Here is a 20,536-nt window from a genome sequence, read left to right as displayed (position 1 = left end):
AAAAAAAAGAAAAAAAGATGTTGGGAATGGAATCAAGACTTTCAGTGCTAGGTGACAATCTCAGGATATTCTTTCTTGACTAATCTAGAGGGTACAGAGGCCTGAAGTTGGTTTGAATAGACTTTCAAGGCTACCGTCACTTGCAATCTCAAGCAGCTGATGTCCCAGCACATACAAGCTTGATTCCCTGGCTTATTCATGAAGCAGTCACAGAATCATTCATCCCCAGTTCAGGCATCTTATGTGATTAGAAAGTAATGCTCAGACCGTCTCAAACACTGAGATAGACGATCGTGCACCAGCTGGGAGAAAGAAATGTCTAGGCTCCATTTCTCAAAATCTCTGCTAGTGTTTGAGGCATGTCACAAATTGCATGCCACCCCCACCCCCATATTCCAGTTTGGCTTTGAATGCGTCCGTTTCATCTGTCAACTTGACCACAGTTCTCGTCCTGTCCTGAAGTGACAGATTGAGTTCATTGAGCAGGTCAAATATGTCACATGAACAAGCAAGTTTTGTAACCCATCCTGTGTCGCTGAAATGTGCTACCAGGGACGACTGTTCTAGATGAAATCTCTGCAGTGGATCTTGTAACTTAACAACTCTGACCAGCAATTTACCTTTACTCCTGTAAGAGATGTGTGTGCTCACCTCTGTCTTCCCACAGAGCTGCATGAACAGAAGAGAGTTAAGCATGTGTAGCTTGATATGACCGATACTTTTAATCACGTCCTGCAAAATATCATTAAATTGAAGTGACCTTTGCTTGGCAGGGCAGCATTTCACTGTGGATGACACACTGGGTAGACTTACATGCAGTAGTTACCTCTTTAACTGGTGAATGACATGAGAAAATGGTCCAGTCATGGTAGTCACTCCACCCATGCATGTACTGACCAATATGATCAATTCAGTTTTCTTGATATGTAATCATTTGAACACTTGAATAGCTGTACAGCAGTGGTGTTGGCTGGCTACACAAGTGCACATAACATACCCATGTCTGCATTCTCCTGAAGAATAAACCACACAAAAACAAACATTGTTCCCAACACTGGTGGACTCATCACCCTGGGTTGTATACCGCAGTGCGTCATTAATCCCCTTGAATAGCTGTGCCTCCATAGCCTTTGCTATTGCACGAAGTTCTCTAGTTATGGCGCCAGCTGAAAGAGGAATGCAAGCCCCCTTTTGAGCTGCAGCCTCTCCAAGGTTTCAGGACAGAATCCTTCACAGCAGGCAGGATCAGCTCTTCACCAGTGATAAAGGACTTCTTAGCTTTAGCAGTGCACTTGGCCACTGAGAATAGTGCTCTCAGTGCAGACCCATTTGAAGAGGGGGTGGCCTTTATTAACTGCTTCTATTGTCCATGTTTACTTTTTTGTCCTTTAAGGAAACCCAATGGTTTATCTTTCAAAGCAGCTGTTTCGGTTACTTTTCTCACCTTGCTGGGACAAAATATCTGGCACACAAAATTAAGAAAGGAAAGGTTTATTTAGCTCAAAGTTAGTGGAGGTTTTAATCCATACTCAGCTGGCTCCAAGGCACAGTGGCATGTGGCAGAGGGCAGCAGTTCATGGCAGCGGAAAACAGCAAAGCAGCAAGAGCAAATGGGAGGAGTAGCAGCAACAATCGCAACAGAGAGCAAGTGTGTGTCTTTTAAGTTGCATTCAGGCTATGTGCCCCAGGCTGGGTGTAGCACTCACACCCATAATCCCAGTGGATCATGAGTTAATCACGAACTCTAGAAGTCTGCCCCATGACTGCATGAGGCTTTGGGGGAGGACAACCAGACATAAACCCTAACAGCATCAGTGTTGACGGTTTCATGTCTTTATTGGGGAGCGGGTTACCACATATCATACAGAGCAGGCTTAGAGAATGGGAATCACCTGATGCCATGAACCCACGGTTTAAGTAGGACTCTTGGTATTTTCTTCTAATTGAAGCTTTGTTTTTGTTGGCATCTTAGAGTCTTCTACTGTCTCATCATTGGGCCTTTCCTCCTCTTTATTTTTATTTTTATTTTTTTTGGCAGAACCGGGGATTGAACTCAGGTCCTTGCGCTTGCCAGACAAGCACTTATTCTACTGAGCTATCTCCCTGGCCCTCCTCTTTAAAGAAGCTCACCAGTGACATTTATGTTCTACTCATTGTGGCAAGTGTTAACTATGAGTTTTCCAAGAGAGGTGCACAGTGTGAGGGAAAAAACGAACAAACATGGTAAATAAAATAATGGGTGTGCAACAGGCAGATTCAAATAAGTATTGGATACTGACTTAAAGCGGCATTATATAACCTTTATAACTTTTTTGTCTTTAAAGTGAATACAAAAATAGTTTAAAAACATTAAAAATGATACAGAGTATCACTAAACAAATTGTTATGAGTTCAACACTGGTTGTTATAGTACATATTGTTGTCTTCAAATTAGTTGTTTAGATTACCAGCTATATGCCTGTAAAATTTTTCAAAAATTATAAAAAATTGAAAATAAAAAGTTAAGCATTAATTGCTCCTTTCAATAGACCAGCAGATATTAACAGTACAATTTTTCAAGCTATCCTTCGTATGTATATATATATATTATATATATATATATATATATATAAAATTTTTTAAAATTTAATTTAATTTTTTCCCCTTCTTTCTTTCTTTTCTTCTTTTCCTCATTCCAGTTGTTTTTTCTCTTGGAAAAGTTTCTTTCCCTTTCCATCAACTAAGGAATGGATAAAAAAAGATGTGGTATTTTTATGCATGGAGTGTTGCTCAGCTATTAAAAAAATAGATACACCTGAGATCTTTATAGATAAATGGAGGCCAACAGATGGACACCAGCCCCAGTGATGTGATTCTGGCTCAGACATGGGGCTGCAGGCTGGGTAAGAGGGCAGACACTCCCATCCAGGTGGTCTTCAAACGGAATGTTAAGGTAATGTGATGTGAGTTTGAAAGTGGCCTGTGTTTGGGGTGACATCTCCTCTGCATTGCCTCAGACACTGCCTCTGCTGCCCTAGTCCTTGCCTGCCAGGGATATGCGCAGAGCTTGTGTTTGGGAGGCAGATTCCTGAGATATCTGGTGGCAAAGCTGCCTTCAGTGCTGGCATCTGCTTGGTGCTTAGCAGTCTCTGGTGAAAGTCACATGGCCCAAAGCAGGCTCGTGGATGCTCAGAAAACACACTGGACAGTGGCTGCACAGAGGGGGAAGAACCTGTGCTCAGAACCACACTGGACAGTGGTGAACACAGGTTCTTCCTTTTATTATTTATTTATTTTTCATTTTTGTATTTGCTACAGGGTCTCACTACAACAGGTTGGACTTGTAGTGATCCTCCTGTTTTCAACCTCCCCAGCACTGGGATTACAGGCCTGCACCACCATGCCTGGATTCGGTGGCCTGCTTAGTGTTCCCCCAGGGTGCGGAGTCAGTACAGCATGTGGGACCAGGGATCAAACCCTGGTCCCTGCACTTAGTCCACTGAGCTATCTCACTGGCCCTTACCACATACTTGTATTTTGTGTGGTCTGAGGATGGGGAGTGGTAATGTTTATTGTTTTCAGCCTTCTTTGAAAATTCCATGGCCAAAGACCTGAATTCTCCCACCATCATGCAGGTTGGTGTTTTATGAGTTGGCCTCAGTGGCATGGTCTTTGATCACTAGAGTTTAACATTTTTAAATAACAAGAAAGGCAGACCCCACTGGTAAATTATTTATTATAAAAATTCACTATAATATGTAACCATCACTTTGCAAGTCAGCCATAATTTCCATATCGTGTGAACCTAGCATGACTGGGATCTCTAACAGACACTACTGATGATGTGTATTTTCATTTGTCTTCGTATTGGCCTGAAAAATAGAGGTCCTCCCACTCCTAGCCAGATTTCAAATGTCAAGAACTTCTGTTTCAGTCCAGATGAATGGGGATCAATTTCATTTCTGTGTGGGATTTCCAAGGAGAGGAATCCACAAGCTGCTAGCATCCTGGTGCAGGCCTTCCCAGCCAGCTAGACCCTCGTCCACTTCTGAGCTGGCTGGGCCTGGTAGGCCCTGCGCTTGCTGTTCTCATCATGGGCTGGACAACATATGGGCTTATATTTCAATTTATGGTTTATGGGAAAATAAATGGTACCTCAGTTCACAAACTTAATTCTTTCCATGGTTCTGGTCACAAACCAAATTAGATGAGAACCAAGTCAGATACAATGGTTAGGTTCATTGTTGACCTTATGGGGGAATTTGATTTGGTTCTCACCCAGTTTGGTTGGAGACCAGAATCATGGAAAGAATTAAGTTAATGAACAGAGACACCACTGCAGCTATGAAGCTGTGAAATGTGATTGAAAAATATGGTGTGTGTTTCAATTTTTAAAATGTGTTACAGTGTAAGACATTGCTGCAAATCCCTTTGCTTCCATACACCTAACCCATGGCTCTTGCTACTTTCTGAGGCACCTCTGAAACCTTCAAGAGATTGGCAGCACTTACGCTTTCTTGCATATCAGTCTGTGTCTGGCAGAGTTCTTCATCCCTGGAATTCAGATGGACCTTTTGTACTGGCTAATTGTAGTTGTCAACGCACTGGCTCAAGGGCCTCTGAGAGGGGTGATTGCATCATTAACCTACTGATGCTCACAGCGATGTGCTGTGAGGATGTGGGCTCTGGAAACCCACCTTTGGAGGAGGCGTCACTTGCTGGTGCTCCTCTCCTGTGCTCTTTTCCCTGGATACCATGAACTAGGCAGCTTCACTCCTCCATACCCTTCCACCAAGATAGCTTACCATGGACTGAAGCCTCTGAAACTGTGAACCAAGTTAAGCTTTTCTCCCTGTAAGTGGTAGGTATCAGGTATTGTGTCCAACAGTGGGAAAGCTGCTTGGTTACCTTCAGGGTGGTTAGAACAGATACTGAGCAGCACTGGGAACTACCCTCATCGCGGGCCAGGGGCACTGTGGGCTGCTCTAGACAGCTGGCATCTTGGTGTGTGGCCCCTCTTATCTGCACTGTTTTGTTGTGCCAGGATATTGGATTGTCCCCAGGTCACTTGTTTGAGATTCTTCCAGGTTCAGGGATGTATCTGAATGTTTGGGTACAGAGTAGGGGGGCTGCTGGCATAGATATTTTGTGCATAATTGATTGAACCTGAAATTTAAACATTCATTTTGACAATCTGACCTTCCTAGTGACAGCAGAGGCATTTTCTCTTCATGCTTTGTCAAGCTCGTTCTTCACCTATTTGTCTAGCAACGTTCCTGATCTAGATTTAATAATTGAAAATCCTGCGATTTATTTGTTGGCCTCTGAGCTCTGTAGTGACATTAATTCTCACCACAGAACTGGACTCGACAAGTGATTCAACACCATAAATTTAGCAAAGATGGAGGCTGCTAGTGAAGGGATTCTTTTTATCAAGCTGTAACATAATTCAGCCAGTTAGTTACTCATCAGTGTAAATGTCATCAAAATTTAGGTGCCTTGCTATGGACATGACGAGGCCAAAAATCCTGGAATGCTGCTGAGGGGGGAGTTCTGCAGGATGACTGGTCAGGAACTTGGGCTCCAAAGGGACAGCTGTTTCTCTGACCACTGAGACTTAAGTCTTGGAGAAGTGGATGTTATTCCTGACTTCCTCACTTTTTTGTCTCTGCCTCTTCTTGGGGACAGGAATCTGCCTCAGTGCCCCCTCCTCCTTGTGCTAATCTGCATCTGCACTGTGTCCTTTTTGTCAGGCCTGGCCCGTTATGAGTGCTGTCAGCTTTTCACACCTTCCACTGCCAAGCAGCCACTCGGGGCTGGTGTCATGTGGTTCCCCAAACACTGCCCGTGGCTTTTTTTTTGTTAAGATAGAGCCTCACTATGAAGAGCAAGCTGGCCTTGAACTCAAAGTGATCTCCTGCCTCAGCCTCCTGCCTGCTGAAACTACAGGCATGCTCTATCACACCTGACACTGCTCTTTCTTTTCATGATGAAGGCATGCACATTCTAGTTTTAATTACTGGAATCATTTATTCTCCGTAGAAGCACCTCACACAGCACATTGATCTGTACAGGATCTCACAATGTATTTGAAGAATTTTCTTTTCATGGGCATTTAGATGGCCACACATTTTTTTCCTATTGTGAAAGCCAGTGCAGCGGACATTCATTTGCTTGTGTCCTTGTCCGCCCACCTGTCTGTCATCGTGCAGTTCTCTCATCAGTGCAATACGTAGTTGGTCACCGTTACTGTGTCACCTGGCTGCATGTTGGCATTGGAAGAGAAGTGGTGCGGAAGGCAAAGGCAGGGCCTCGGTGCCGATCTTTTCTGAAATCCCCTTCATTTGGGTTCAGTGCATAGCTGAGGCTCTTCTTGGCCCATTGAATGGCCTGTAGCAATACCTGTGCTTGCTGCTCTTCCTCTGTCAGCTTCAGTTCCTTCTTCTGGATTTCCTGTGTTGAGCTGTCAATCCTCTGCTCTTCATTTAGCATGTTTTGCTCTGAATATCAGAAGAATCACAAGAATGGATTTTTCTGTCATTCTTTTTGTTTTCTGTGTATTGAATCCATTAACTGTACACACCATATGCATTTTCTCCTTAGGTAATGATGCATATAATTAAAGGTCTACATTACTTGAAGGTTTATAAGGAAAGGTTGTGTCCACTAGTTCCTCTTTTCTCTTTCCTACAGGCAGCCATCTTTAACGGGTTTCAAGCTATTTCTTTGGATACTTTCTTCTCTGTGTCTAGATAACAAATGTTTACTATTTCTTTATTAAACCTTGATGTTCTTTTTCATGCCACTTTAGATGACAGCTGAACACTGTTTATTCCTGCCACCTTCTATCTTCCTGGTGTTATGCTTGTATTGGTTACTTTTCTCTCATTGCTGAGACAAAATACCCAATGCCCAAATTAAAGAGGGAAAGACTGTTAGCTCACAGGTTGTGGAGGTTTCAGACCATACTCAGCTGGCTTCAAGGCAGAGTGGTTCGTGGCAGAGGGCAGTAGTTCGTGGTGCTGGAGGACAGCAAAAACAGCAAGAGCAGCAGGGAGAAGTGGCCAGAGCAAGCCTGTTTCCCTCCCTTTCATTGTATGCAGGCCGCCTGCCCCAGGGCAGGTGTAGCACTCACGCTCATAATCCAAGCACTGGACCATGAGTCCATCAGAAACTGTAGAAGCTGGCCCCATGACCGTGTGAAGCTTTGGGGGGACATCAAGACAAACCAGAAAAATGCTTTTTTTATTTGTCACTGAAGCAATATGCAGTATTTATATTGTCCTGACTCCATTAGTCACCACCCGGCCAAGCTGTGGCCTTGGCTATACAGTTATAGTTCTGACTTTAATTGTTGGCAGCCTTTCAGTATCCTGGAATGTTGGCCCACCTCTTTTTTCTTGCAATCGTGCTGAAAGTTCTGCTTTTGCTCCGCCTCTTTTAGACCTCGGGTTCCCACCCAGGGTTCCCTTCTGCATCCTCCCTCTGGACGCCTCAGCAGCGCCCCTATGGCTGGTCACTCTGGTGGCTGTGAGCCCCATCCTGCTGGCATATGACTGCAGATCCCCCCCCCCAAGCTCAGGCTTTCTGGGGCCCACTCTTCCTCTATTCTGGTCTGTATTACTTGTTACACTAAGTCTTTATCCTTCCTTATCTCCTCTCTTGGCGTTTGCACAGTGTGGAGACCAAGCAGGAGAAAACAGCACCCTACCCTCTTTTCCTCAGAACTGCTACAAATTGGAGACACGTTTTGAATCATTTGAAGAGCACTGTTCATGTAAGCTTTCTGGTGCTAATTAGCTGCTGGAATAGCCAGAGTGGAATTGTTCAAATGTTTCCTTAAACTTTGGTACCATTTATGGTGATTAGCCAGATTTGTGCCCACAGTGTGATAAATGTGGACTAACATCAAAAGTCCTCATTGACCATAAATTGCTGCTTTTTACTTTTGCTTCCAGATTTTATACACAGGCCTGGAGGAAGAGGGGGTGGTGGAGGGAGGCAGCCATAGGCCTCCTGTTGGTGCGTCTCTTAAGAAGAGAGGCCTAGCTGCATCTCTTCCAGAGCGCTTGCAGTTTTATGATATTCTGCACTGTAGGCAAACCAGACCAGCTTGGGCCTGGGAATGTGGGAAGTGCAGCCAGCGCCTCACTCTCAGTCGGGTGAGAGGACCAAGTGCAACATACCAAACTGGAGTTTGCCTTGCCTGTGGATTATCAGTGTTTGATGACTTAGCATAAAAATGTCACAAAATTGTACTCAAGCTTGCTCAGCTGGCCCTGCAGGTATAGCATTTTCAGTGCCTTCCCAGGGAAGGGGAGTAATCCTAAACATCATCTTTGGTGTCCAGATGTTTGAGCAGCACTGGGTTCTGGTCAGCAGAGGCCCAGATGTCAAGCTATGCATCTTGAATTGTCACATTAAGATGGGTTAATTTTAATCCAACAGAGTGCTTGTGGTTCGGATCCCTCCCAGAGTGAGCCAAGGAGGAGGAGGGCCCCCACTGGGGTGGGGTAAATGATCTCAGGGTGTCTTGGGAACCTCAGCGCACATACCTCAGAGCTGGCCCTGCACTTAGGCCATACACCCTCCTGCAGCCATGTGGTGCCTGGACTAGCAGGAGCAGATGCTTGAGGTGAACTGCTTCCCAGGAGCTGCAGGTGATCCTGGGCCAGGCCAGGGGACACAGGCTCTGGTGGTATTTGTGACAGGTAGGTCAGAGGACTCAAGGGCCGCTGTGCCAGTAGAGACAACTCCTGGGCTAACTTTGCACATCTTACATGTCCCACTGGGCCTGCCGTTGGAGCTGGTCTAGGGTGTGCCTGTGCATGGAGGAGTGAACCAGGAGAGGCCTGGCTTGGTCAGAGCAACAGGAAGGGTCCAAGCTCGCCCACTTCTTGAGTTTGCATGCCTGGCAGGGTTTTTATAAACAATGGAGAAGTGGAAAAAACTTAGCATGCATGGTTTCAGATGGGGACAGATGCCTTTTTGCTTAATTTTTTTTTTTTAAATTGCCACAAAAACCTCAAGCAGAGTTAATAAGGTATGAAAATTAGGTACCATGTGTGCACTTTGCTTTGTAATGTTTTTATTAAGCAGCAGTCGATTTAAAAATAACACAAGGTGACAATTGACATGATGGCAGTCTGCGGTGTGTGGGGAAACATCCTCTGAACACCGTCAGGTTTTCCATTACATTAGGACGTTTTCACAAACACTTTCAATGCGATCCCATGATTCAAAATTGTATCAAGCTGCAGTTTGGTGAGACAGATCATCCAAATATAAATTCAGTTGCTTTTTGAACGTGGCTGGCACCTGGAGAAAGCCTGTGAGAGGAAGCTTTTGCTGATTGGCTCCGTGCAACTGTAGACCCAGAATTCCTGCTCCTCTGAGTTCCACCAGTCTTTTGCTGATTGGGGCTTGCCTCCCACTTTCCACATCCTAGCCTCTCCTCTGGCCTGGAAGCAGCAGCAGGAAATGGGTAAGACAAAAGGTCATGGACCTTGGGATGTGGCTTCTAGTGGCTCAAGCGATGTCCCCATGCTGAACACATGATCATTAGGTTGGCTGGGAACATGTCCTCTCCCAGGGTTAGTGAGGGCTGCTGTCATTCGGATGATCTGTTACTGGAGATGTCTGTTCCCCTGACAGAGAGCCATGGGCTCCTCCCACCCTGCTGGCCCCTTTGGTACTAAAGGAAGGTGGCCTTCCAGAAGCTTCTGTGGTCCAACAGAGGGGCATGGTGAAGTTTAGTAATTTAGCCTGCACCCAAGGAGGTTCCTTAGTGACTTAATGTATTCTATAGCGTGTTTACTTATATATTGTCTTGAAATTGTTAATTATTGAGGAAAACATAGCTAATGGTGCTTGTGTGTGTTCCGGGGTGAGAGAATGAGCACATAGGTAGCGCAGCAGCTTGACGAAGCATTTGCTGCTTGTGGTAGACAGTGCTGGGGAAAGTTCCAGAGCCAAGGACTGGGACGTGGCTCCTGGATTAGGAGTTTCCCTTTTGCCTGAGCCTGTGTCCTTCTGCAGGGACCTGTTGGGGCTTGTCCCACTTCACAGCACCTCATGATGGCCCAGTGGCCCCTCCTGACAATGCCCCCTATGTGGGCTGTGCTCTTCAAGTGACCATGCCTTGTGGTATTTTAAGAAGAAAGTGCAGAGGAGGCATTTGATCTTTATGACTTGTGCCAGGTGACTTGCTTGTAACCTCTGCAAGGGCTTGGTTGGAGCAGAGCTTTCCCGTCTGTACTACAGTCTATAAAAATCACAGTCACTGGCTTCATGGGGCTTGAGTTTTTCTTTTGTTATTTGCTTTGTTTGAGAGTTTGCTCAGATGCAGGACAGAAAAGCCTGGAAGGAAGTGGGTAGCATTAAAGCAACTCAGTCAGGTACCTCTAGGAGCAAGCATGGGGCCTGGGCTGTCCGCAGAAGCTCCCATGCAGGTGAGTGTTTGCTCCCAACAGAGCCAGGCTGCCAGGAGGTATGGCCAGGAGTCCCAGACCCTAGATCTGGGCCCAGGCCGACTGTGGCCTGGATGCGGCCCTGGTCAGGTAGGTGTGTGTGTGGGGGGCTCTCTGCACTGACTTCATCTGGCTCAGAAGCAGTCTGGGAATATCGATCTGTCTGTTCTGAATTTCCCAGAATCCTTAAGGAAAAGAGTTAGCTGTCAGAATCCAAGGCTCATTTATTTCCTAAGTATGAAGATGGACTTAAGAGAACTGAAATTAAAACTTTAAGTGATGCACATGGGCTGCTTGAGGGCAGCGGCACTCTTTTTCTAATCTGGAGGCTCAAATTAGAAGAAAGATAAGATCTAGTTGGGTTTTATGGGACTTACCACAATAACGTCCTGCAGGTGGTCATGCACAGCTGTAATCTTTTACCATCCTTCTCCTGAGTCAGCTGGAAGCAAGTGTTAGGACGGCACTGTCATCTCACCGTCAGGGCGGGCCTCAGCTGCTTCATCTGAAGCCAGGCATGAATGATTTCATTCTGTGGGTCCCTTCAAGCTCAGTCTGTGTCTGATGATGCGGTAGGGTGGGGAGACCCAGAGAGGTAGGTGAGTGATGGGACAGTGGACCCCGTGCTCAGAGCTTGTCTGATCTTCTCCAGGCTTTGCAAGCCCAGAGGCCAGTTGCGCTTGTACGGCTGAGGCCCCCATTCACTCACCATCCTTCTCCCTGGGCTCCTCAGAGACTGAGGAGGCCCTGAGTGACTCATTTATCTCACGCTTTCTGTCACTGTTACGCTGGATCATCCCTGGTGTGAAGGGGTCAGTCTTTCATTTGCTAGGGGTGATGCTGTGTGTGTGTGGAGGATGGGCCAGATGACAGTGATTCCCGGCTTATCCAGGCTTCACACATCTCTAGGTGTCTCTTCCCCATTCTGTCTACACAGCATTTATAGGAAATCAGGCAGAGCTGGGGACATCAGAGTCCTGCCCTGGAATCTCCATTTCTCTTTCTGGTGTACTGCTGCCCCCCTCAAGAGATCTTCCTGCTCCAAAGGCAGGTCCTTCATCTGGCAGAGATGGCACACGTACCCCATGCTCTGTGTGTCCTGAGGACCCCTACCCCATTCCTCTGAGCTGATGGCCCTGCCTGCTTTTCGAAATAGCATCAGCCTATTGGCTCATTCACTTAGCCATCCTGTGCTCTGTAGGTGCCGCAGTGTGTTAGCATGCACTATAGGTGCCTGAGGAAAAAGGAGCTTGGACCCAGGCCCTTGTGACAGGCCCAGTAGCAAGTGCTGCCATGGGGTGCTTCAGCCTCTGCCTGTGGAGCCCTGGCATAACTCATGCACCTTCACATCCCTCCTTCCGGCTGCCCCCTGGCCTGTGCCTGTGGTTCCTTGGCCTCTCCCTGGATGGGCCTGGCCATTTTGTGTCCTGCCATTTCTGCCTGTCATTTTTCCCTCACATGTGCTGCACCACCTTGTGCACTCTACCACCATGTACCTGGCTGTGAGGCATGTGTCCTGGGACAAAGGGGAGGGCTCCTCTGTGTTAAGATGGCGATTGTGACAGTATCCCTAAGACTGTTGTGGTGCTCAGGACAGGCTGGCTTGTGGTGAGCCAGTTCCCAGTCACTTTTCCAGTCCACTGTCAGCCCAGAAGGCAGGGACTCTGCTAGACTATGCACTGTGTCCTTGGTGCAGCTGCGATGGAGCTGGTGCTCAGGGAATGCCTGTAAAATGCAGTTAATGGATGAAGGGAGGGAGGTCATGTGGCTCTCTGGAAAGAATGTGGGTTCAGTGTCCAGGGCCCTTGGTGACCCCAGCCACTCAGGTGGTGCAGAGCCCTAAGCAAGCCACCCTGCCTTGCCATGTGTCACGTTCTCTTTCAGTGCAGTAGGCTTTCAGCTGCAAGTGCCATGTCATTGATCTCTAAGGGATGCAGTCACCTCCCCCAGCAGGAGGCTGATTCCCCTTGGCCCTGCAGGGCACCAGAAGCATCTCGGGCACCTGAGAGGCCCCTTCTCATCATTCTGAAGCTCCTGTCCTTGTCCTTTCCCAGGACAGGAAGGGGCCAATGTGTTCTTGCTCTGTGTATGTCAGGGAGGAAAGCCTTTCTCTGAAGCCATCTGCAGCCCCCTCATGTCCTGCTGGCTATGCCACATGACAGGAAGACCACATGACAGGCTGAAGCAGGAGGGAAGAAGGGGCTGGAATGTGACTGGGCTGTGATACAGGAAGCTGACAGCAGCTTCCTTGTGTGCTATGTGGATAACCCTGCTTTTAGTGGTATTTTTTCCCCCTGTATTTAGGACAGGATCTACAGGGTCTCACTATGTAGATCGGGCTTGTAGTGATCTTCCTGTTTTCAGCCTCCCAAGTGCTGGGATTACAGGTGTGTGCCACCATGCCCAGTCCCAATTGCTATCTCAGCATGGCCTGTGGGTGGGGCCAGCACAGCACTCTAGGACTTGAACCCTGGCTGCTGCACTCTGCCTAAGCAGGCGCTTTAGTCTGCTGAGCTGTCAGATCAGCCCTTTAGTGGTATTGTAAGAGCCATCCAGATCTCATGGTGGAAATGCCAAGAGTCACTGAGCAGGTCACTCATGCACCCATTAACATCGTATCTTCCCAGACACAGGTCTGAAAGTGAATGTGGGTGTCCTGAGGTGGGTTTGACCTCTCCAGCATGCCTCAGTCTCAACCATGCCCTGTTGCCTGACATAGACCTTGGGCTCATTTTGCTGCCTGCTTGGTTCCTCTGCAGTCCCACAGTGGAGCACTGTGACACACTTACTCCACTAGCTGATTCTTTTACTAGCAGTTAGAGCCTGGGCATCTTCATTAGAAAGAGTCCTTTGTTTTCTTGTTGGGTTTAACGGTGAATTGGGGGTTCATTGTGGGTCTGCCTGTCCTCCTGGGATCTGCCACTGCCTTCCCTGGCTCCAGCAGGAGGGGTGCAGGCTGGCTGGAGGTTGGTCCCCTGGCCACTAGAGTCAGCATAGCCTATGGGCATCCCTTGTGCATCGTGGACTCAACAATAGAGTGAAAGCGTCCCAGGCCAGCAGACCTGGGACGTCCCTCGTTACTGTGTTCATAGATGACACATTCACAGATATAGAGCTTCCTGCTCTTTATTCTCTTTAATGTGCATGTCCTATTAATTTGGAAGCTGTGGACATTTTGCTTGAGTTCAGACACCGTGGCACTTCCTTCCTTTCCCCCTCTCTCCCTCCCTTCTCTCCTTCTTCTCCTCCTCCTCTTCCATCTCCACCTCCTCCTCCCCTCCTCCTCCTCCTCCTTCTCTGTCTCTCCCTCCCTCCTTCCCTCCCTCCCTCTCCTATTTTCATTTGTTTTTTTCTTTTTTAATTTTATGTATTTAGTACAGGGTCTACAGGGTCTCACTATATAGATCAGACTCTTAGTGATCCTCCTATTTCCAGCCTCCCAAGCTCTGAGATCACAAGCACACGCCACCACGCCCAGTCTCAATTGCTATCTCAGTGTGCCCTGGGAGTGGAGCCAGCATGCCTTGTTGTGCCACGGATTGAACCATGGTCCTTGCACTCTGCCTAAGCAGGCACTTTAGTCCACTGAGCTGTCTGGCAGGCACTCATTCGTTTTCTCAAAGAAAAAAAAATTCATTCTTCCTTGCCTCAAGATGTAAATCCTTTCTTCTGGCTGCATTGGATTCCCTGTTTTCTGAGCGAGGCCTCCGTTTACTGGTTTGGTTTGTAGTGTCCTCACAGAGAGCCTTACATGGTGGCCTGGAGCCCCAGGGTGAGGTTGTTTGAAGATAAGTAATGCAGGAGAGGATCAGCTTTGCAGTGTTGGCAGAAGTGGGGCATGCCAGTTGCTTAAAGAGTTAGGATTTGAAAGCTGGCATTGGGGAGGACAGGGGACAGTTCAGAGCTATGTTTGTGTGCAGTGGTGACTTGTCAGTGCTGGGTCGTACTGTGCTAGGTTATACCAGTGCTGCATGGAGCTAAAAAACCCTGGGAAAGCTGTGTCTTCTGGTGTCCAAGCTCCAGAGGAGGGTGACCCCCACCTGCTGTTGTCACCGGTGATGGTCATTTCCTATGCTTTGCCTCTGATGGGAAGCAAAGAGGGCATTTCTCAGCACCCAATTTGGAACATGTTCATGATTATTTACATATGTGTGTTTGCATCTACACATGTGTAATGTTCATGGGTAAAAACACACGCCGATTCTGTCATAAACTGCTTGTCACAGTTCACTGCAGAATGCTGACTCCTGGAGTTTCAGATTTCACATAAAAAGAAAGCATGTGGTCCAGAATGGATTGCCAACTTGTTTTCCAAAATCATTTAAACATTTTCTAACAATTTTAGTAAAATACATAAAATTTACTTTCTAAGGCATTTTTTTAGTGTATAGGCTCTATAATGTTAAGTATTTTCACAATATACAGTCTGAAGATATTCTGTAAGAAAACAGAACAAGGGACCCCACCCATCTTCTCCATTTCCCAAGAGAAAGAGGACTCAATGCCACAGGAAGAGTTGGGCATGGGAGTGCATGCTTGTAATCCTAGCACTTGAGAGGCTGAGGCAGGAAAATTACTGGGCGTTTGAGGCCATCCTGGGCTACGAGTGAGTATGAGGCCCGCCTGGACTACACAGCGAGACCCTGTCTCACTAACCGAATCGCCAAGAGAAGTAGAAGGAAAGGCCTCCCTGACACTCTGCAGCCCTGAACAGAGAGATATTCATCCATAGAAAATAATGCTCCAGAGAAAAGCAGCAAGGAGCTCTGAGCATCTACTTCCCACACGTGCAAAATGCTAGCTTTTTGCCGTCTCTGTCCCAGACCCTTCCTACCTGAAGGGCTGCTGCAGGCACTGCTTGTTTCCAGGCTGGGGCAGGCTGGGGCAGGCTGGGGCAGGCTGGGGCAGTCTGGGGTGTGTGGTCCCAGCCGCAGCACTCAGCTTGCTGCTCACTAGGGGACGCTCACTTTCTGCTGCCAGGTGCTTGCTCATCAGGCCAGCAGGCTGAGCCTTAGCTCCTTCACAGAAGCAAGATCTGGGGCTTATATAAAGTGACTCTTTTATGCCTCTTTTATGCCTCCCCAGCGCATGGGGTAGGGGCGCTGGGGAGAGGCCGGCCCTTTATTAAATTCCCTTCTTTTGTATGATTGAGAAAGCCTTTGTGACTTGGTCTGGGAGGCAGATGGAACTGTTGCTGTGTCCTGGGCCTGCTTTGGTCCTGGGAACCCCACGGACCCAAGCTTGGCTGTTTTCCAGGTGGGCTTCTCTGGGGCCTTTCTGGAGTGGCTACCCTGCTGCTCAGCGTGTGGGGTGACTCAAGTTTCTGTCCCCCGTTGAGTCTGTGGTGCTTTGTATTTGCTGGGAACATCTCCCAGGAGGAAGTGGGTCCTGGCTCCACATGCATGTCGCTGGCTGACTGGCAGGAATCTGAGCAGGTTCCTGTGGCTGTGGTCCTGTGTGGAGATGCCATGTTCCCGCCAGGAGCAGGTACCTGGGTGCGTCAGGCTTTTGCTTCCAAAAACAAACAAGTAACTGAGCCTGTGTTCAGTGTGCTTAATCGTGCCCCATTTCGTGGCCTTCTCTGTTATCTTCAGCGAATAGTAGAGTATTTTGAACAATTTTTTATTTTAAAGAATAAAAACAAAATAAATAACAAATAACAAAAACCAAGGGGGAAACAAAACAACATACAATAATACAAATGGTACAGGATTTCAAACAAGAATAGAATATTAACAAGGGTTGTTAATTACATGTTGTATTCATAAAATTTGTTGTTCAGCTTACCAGATACAGGAATGTAAGATTGGTCAAATAATTAAACATGAACTCTTCCTTTCAATAAACCTTAGTTTTTCTTGTCCTTTTTTCTTTTTTATTTTTTAATGTATTTAATGAGAGAATAATAATAATTGATAAGACATTAGAAACAAAACACATTTAGAAGAACAAGATGAGGGGTATTCAACCACGGTTTTTGTATTGCACATTGCTGTCCTTCATGTAGTTGCTCAGATTACAAATAGTAGCATATAGACTTAGTTAATGTGAAACATTTAAACACTAACTTAAAAAAAAACTGATAGAAATTAATAGTACAATCATGAGAAGGCAATAAATAGAAAGGCAACTTGGTAAGAAAAAGCTGTTGAGCCATCCAAGAAAACAACGGGCTCTAAGTTTTGCTGCAAATAGCTCTTCTGGGCCTGGAGATCGCCACATCCCCTCTGCCCAGTGGACCAGGCTGGGGCAGCAGGCAGTGACAAGTTCTGTTGAGCCTGGTCCAGTCGGAGGGGAATGTGTGTGGCCATCTGTGCTCGTGGCTCAGGTGCCTGTCCGGTCAGTGTCCTCCGTGGCGTGGCTGAACTCCATAGTGTGCCAGGATCCAGCAAGGCCGAGTCAGTGCTGGATGTCTGGGTGTGTGTTCATGCTCATAAATGCTTTTCTTTTTCTGTTTTAAAATCAGCTGTCAAAGCTAGAGAAGCAGCAGCAGAGGAAAGAGAAGACCAGAGCCAAGGGACCCTCGGAATCCAACAAAGAGCGCACTGCTCCCCGGAAGGAAGACCGCAGCGCCAGCAGCGGGGCGGAGGGCGACGTCTCTTCTGAGCGGGAGCCATAGCCTCAGTGCTCAGGCTGAAGGTGGGAGTCTGGGGAGGGGACTTGCTTGCTGTCCACAGAAACACATGTCACTGCCTGGGCCCTGGTATCCATTCATCCGGGATAGACAAGTCGCAGGTGGGCAGGATGGTGTAGGTCTTGAGATTGCAGGGCGCGCATACAAAGGCTGCGGTGTTGACTCAGTGAGTGTCTGTCTGTGCTCCCTGCTCTATTGCTGCGTCGGCCACAGTCGCTGCAGGGTGAGATGTGTGCCGCACCGGAGCTACCTGCCGCCACAGTGCCCCCATCGGGTTGTTGCTGCGGCGCCCTGCGGGCCAGGCCCTCTGCAGCCTGCTTGGCTCACGTCCTTCCTCGTGCTCTCCTATGGGGGACCTGTCCAGGATCCCCAACTGCCTGAATGAGGGATGTTTTAATTACTTTTCTCTCATTGCTGGAACAAATACCTGACACCCAGAATTAAGGGAGGAAAGGTTTATTTAGCTCAGAGCTACTGGAGGTTTCAGTCTGTACTCAGCTGGCTCCAAGGCAGAGTGGCACATGGCAGAGGGAAACTTTTCATGCTGGCAGAGAACAGCAAAGAGCAAAGGGAGAAGCAGCAGCCATGGCAGCAAAGGCTACAGAGAGCAAGTCTGTCTCCCTTATGTTGCTTTCAGGCTATCCACCCCAGGCTGGGGACAGCACTCATACCCATATTCCCAGCAGCACTCACTTCCATAATCCCAGCATTGGATCATGAATTAATTGCACTCTAGAAGTCCACCCTATAACTGCATGAGGCTTTGGGTGGATAGCTAGACACAAACCATAACAAGATATATGGCGAAAGGATGAGACATTTAGTAATGCATAAAGGGGCTAAGTGGGCAGTGCCTCAGGATGGGCAAAAGACCAAGACTCCAGCTCACCACTATTGTGTGAGCCAGTGTGTGAGAAGGGTAGTGAGTGATTCTGGCAGCGACAGCGACGATTGCCTTGGGCGAGTAAGAAGCGCCAAGCATTCTTGCAAGGATGAGACAGGGGCCAACAGGGTAACTTAGTTTCTCTTGGTGAAACATTTTACTACTACTAGTACATTGTTTTAAAGATCCTTGTTGTCCTTAGCTGGCCTAATCTTGCCCTATGAGCACCAGCATCACCAGTCGTAGGGCTTTAACTGTGACAAAAAACAAGTGGGGAATTTCCTTGTTCTAATCTGGCTCCAAGGGCAGGAAGGACAAGGGCAAGCTTGGATAGCCTTAGACACATTTGTAACATGTGGTCTCCGATACTCTATTGTCCCTGCCTTCCCCCTGCATGGCATGGCCTTTGAATTCCTGAAACGATGCCTTGTTCTTCCTCCTTCCTATGCACAGGCTGTTCTGGGGTTCACGGTAGCAGTGAGCTCCTCTCTGTGCCCAGTCTGACCCAGCTGTCCCTGGGCAGGGCTGAGGTACAGCCTGGGTGCTTCGGGAGCCCTGAGGAAAGGTTGCAAGAGGAGTGGAAGGGAAAGACAGACTGAAAGATACACAGGAAGCAGCATTGTTTCAGCATGGTGACTATGTAGGTGCTGGGGCGAGGCATCAGGTATGACTGGGGACACAGGTGGAGTGGGGGGTGCTGATGGTGTTCACGTTATGTTGAGATATCCATTGGCAGCCAAGGTGGCATCAGTGATGAATGTAATCTGGGTGGCGTGCCAAGGAGTAGGTCTTGCGCACACGTTTTGGAGCCTTCAGCTCATAGGCAGCAGGTTCAAACCAGGGCAGAGACAGGCTTGTCCTGGAGGTGCCAGCCCAAGAAAGTAGGGGGCCTGCAAGGAGCTTCCATCTCCCCTCACCTGAGAGGGAGTAGGGCTGGAGTCTGTCTGTTGTGTGACCTTGGGGTTGCAAATGGTGGATACTGAGGTGAGGCTGCCTCGTGGACCCTCTTGTCTCCACATCACTGTGCTCCTCATGGTGCAGCCATGGGAAGATAACAGCTATGTGGTTACTGCTCTTGTCACACACTCTGATATCAGAGAGTGACCCGTGGGTTGGGGAAGTTACACTGTGCTGGGCCTCACTGTTCATGGGCTGTGAGTCCTGCTTTTCCTCAACCTTGATGTGCAGTCCTGAAGCCCTATTTTATCCATGGGATGAAAACACTGGTGTGGGTTAGGGAGAGCCATCAGGAGGCGGTATGTATCATCTATATTATGTCGAATTTCGCAAGCACAGAGTAACATGTGACGAGACATGTCTAGTCTCACCCTCCCAAAGCTCACAGTGACTGCACCTGTCAGCAGATGGTTTCATCCTAGCAGACTCATCCTTTGTTGGGAGATCCTTAACAGAGGGGCCACAGCACCCAGGATCAAGTGTGTGGAGCTGGAGCGGCTCTTAACTTAGTTCACCTTCTGCTCATAAGGGAGTAGGGCAACCACTCAGAGGCTCATGCAGGCCTGATTGCCATCTTGTGGTCTGCGTGTGATGGTGACCAGGTGACACAGTTTCTGCTTCCTTGGTTTTTCTTCCCTTTATGGCCTGAGGGCTCTGGCCTTCCCAGGTGGAATGCCAGGATGCAGAGTCAAGAGGTAGACTCACCCACCCCAGGGTTGGGGAAGCACCTTTACTGGTAGTCACTTATATAGAGCCAGGGTGGGATGGATGTCAGATGTCAAGGTGTGGAGGGGCCTCGTGAGCTGCACTTGGTCACCTCTGAAACACTTTCTGTTAGCCTGGGGCCTGGGAAGGGCCATGGTGCTCCCTGAGTTCAGCGGAAGACCCTAGAGGGACCCTGTATAGGACACTTGGTGCTCTAACATTTTCTGTTGCACCTTCTGATGAAGTTTGTCATCCAGCTGGCCAGTCAGTCACTGCAGGGCCAGTCAGTCACCGCAGATGTTCATCTAGCCATAAGCGGGGGCAACAATACAGCTACCCTGGCTCCATAGAGGGCACAGCACCTTTCCTCTGTCTCTTTCTTTCTTCCTTCCTTCCTTCCTTCCTTCCTTCCTTCCTTCCTTCCTTCCTTCCTTCCTTCTTTCCTTTGTGGAACTGGGGATTGAACTCAGGCCCTTGTGCTTATTCTACTGAACCATCTCCCCAGTCCCTTCCTCTGCTTTTCTTGAAAGATAGAAAGAGCCCTGGGAAGTCTGGCAAGGCTGAGGGCAGCAGCTTTGAGTTTGCAAGCCGTGAGAGGCGGGAAAAGGCAGAAGAACACAGAGTGAGAAGCTGCAGGATGTGGGGCCTATTTTTCTTTAAAAATGAATCAGAAACTTCATGGCTCGGAGGACTTCCCTGGGCATTGTTATCACCCTATCATGTTGCCAATGTCCCTTCTTTATCAAATGGACACCAAGCTGCTGAAGTTAATGTGTGGTTTTGGCCTCTGCCTCTGTCCTTCCGGCTCCTCACCTTGCTGGGGAGCCCAGGTTCCCTAAGAGAATGCAGCCTGATCGTTTCTGCTCTGTCCCATGCCAGGCACAGGGCTCCTTCAGCTGCAGGTCTAGG

General features: G+C 48.1%; 1 long non-coding RNA gene across 2 annotated transcripts in view; it reads left to right on the top strand.

Annotated features, from left to right (window-relative positions):
* Positions 1-20,536, top strand: part of LOC111817881 — a 46,837-nt gene that overhangs the window by 14,221 nt on the left and 12,080 nt on the right. Inside the window, exons 1-2 of one of the 2 annotated variants that reach the window (XR_002821980.1) lie at positions 9,297-9,463; positions 16,915-17,087. This is a non-coding gene — a long non-coding RNA (uncharacterized LOC111817881). Of the gene's footprint in view, positions 1-9,296; positions 9,464-16,914; positions 17,088-20,536 lie in introns of those variants that run through there. The other variant, XR_002821981.1, reaches the window with a different exon arrangement.

The sequence above is a fragment of the Octodon degus genome, unplaced genomic scaffold (assembly GCF_000260255.1).
Source record: "Octodon degus isolate 3935 unplaced genomic scaffold, OctDeg1.0 scaffold00073, whole genome shotgun sequence".
NCBI classification, from domain to species: Eukaryota; Metazoa; Chordata; class Mammalia; order Rodentia; family Octodontidae; genus Octodon; species Octodon degus.
The sequence above is the reverse complement of the archived record's forward strand: the minus strand, read 5'-3'. Positions and strand labels throughout refer to the sequence as shown.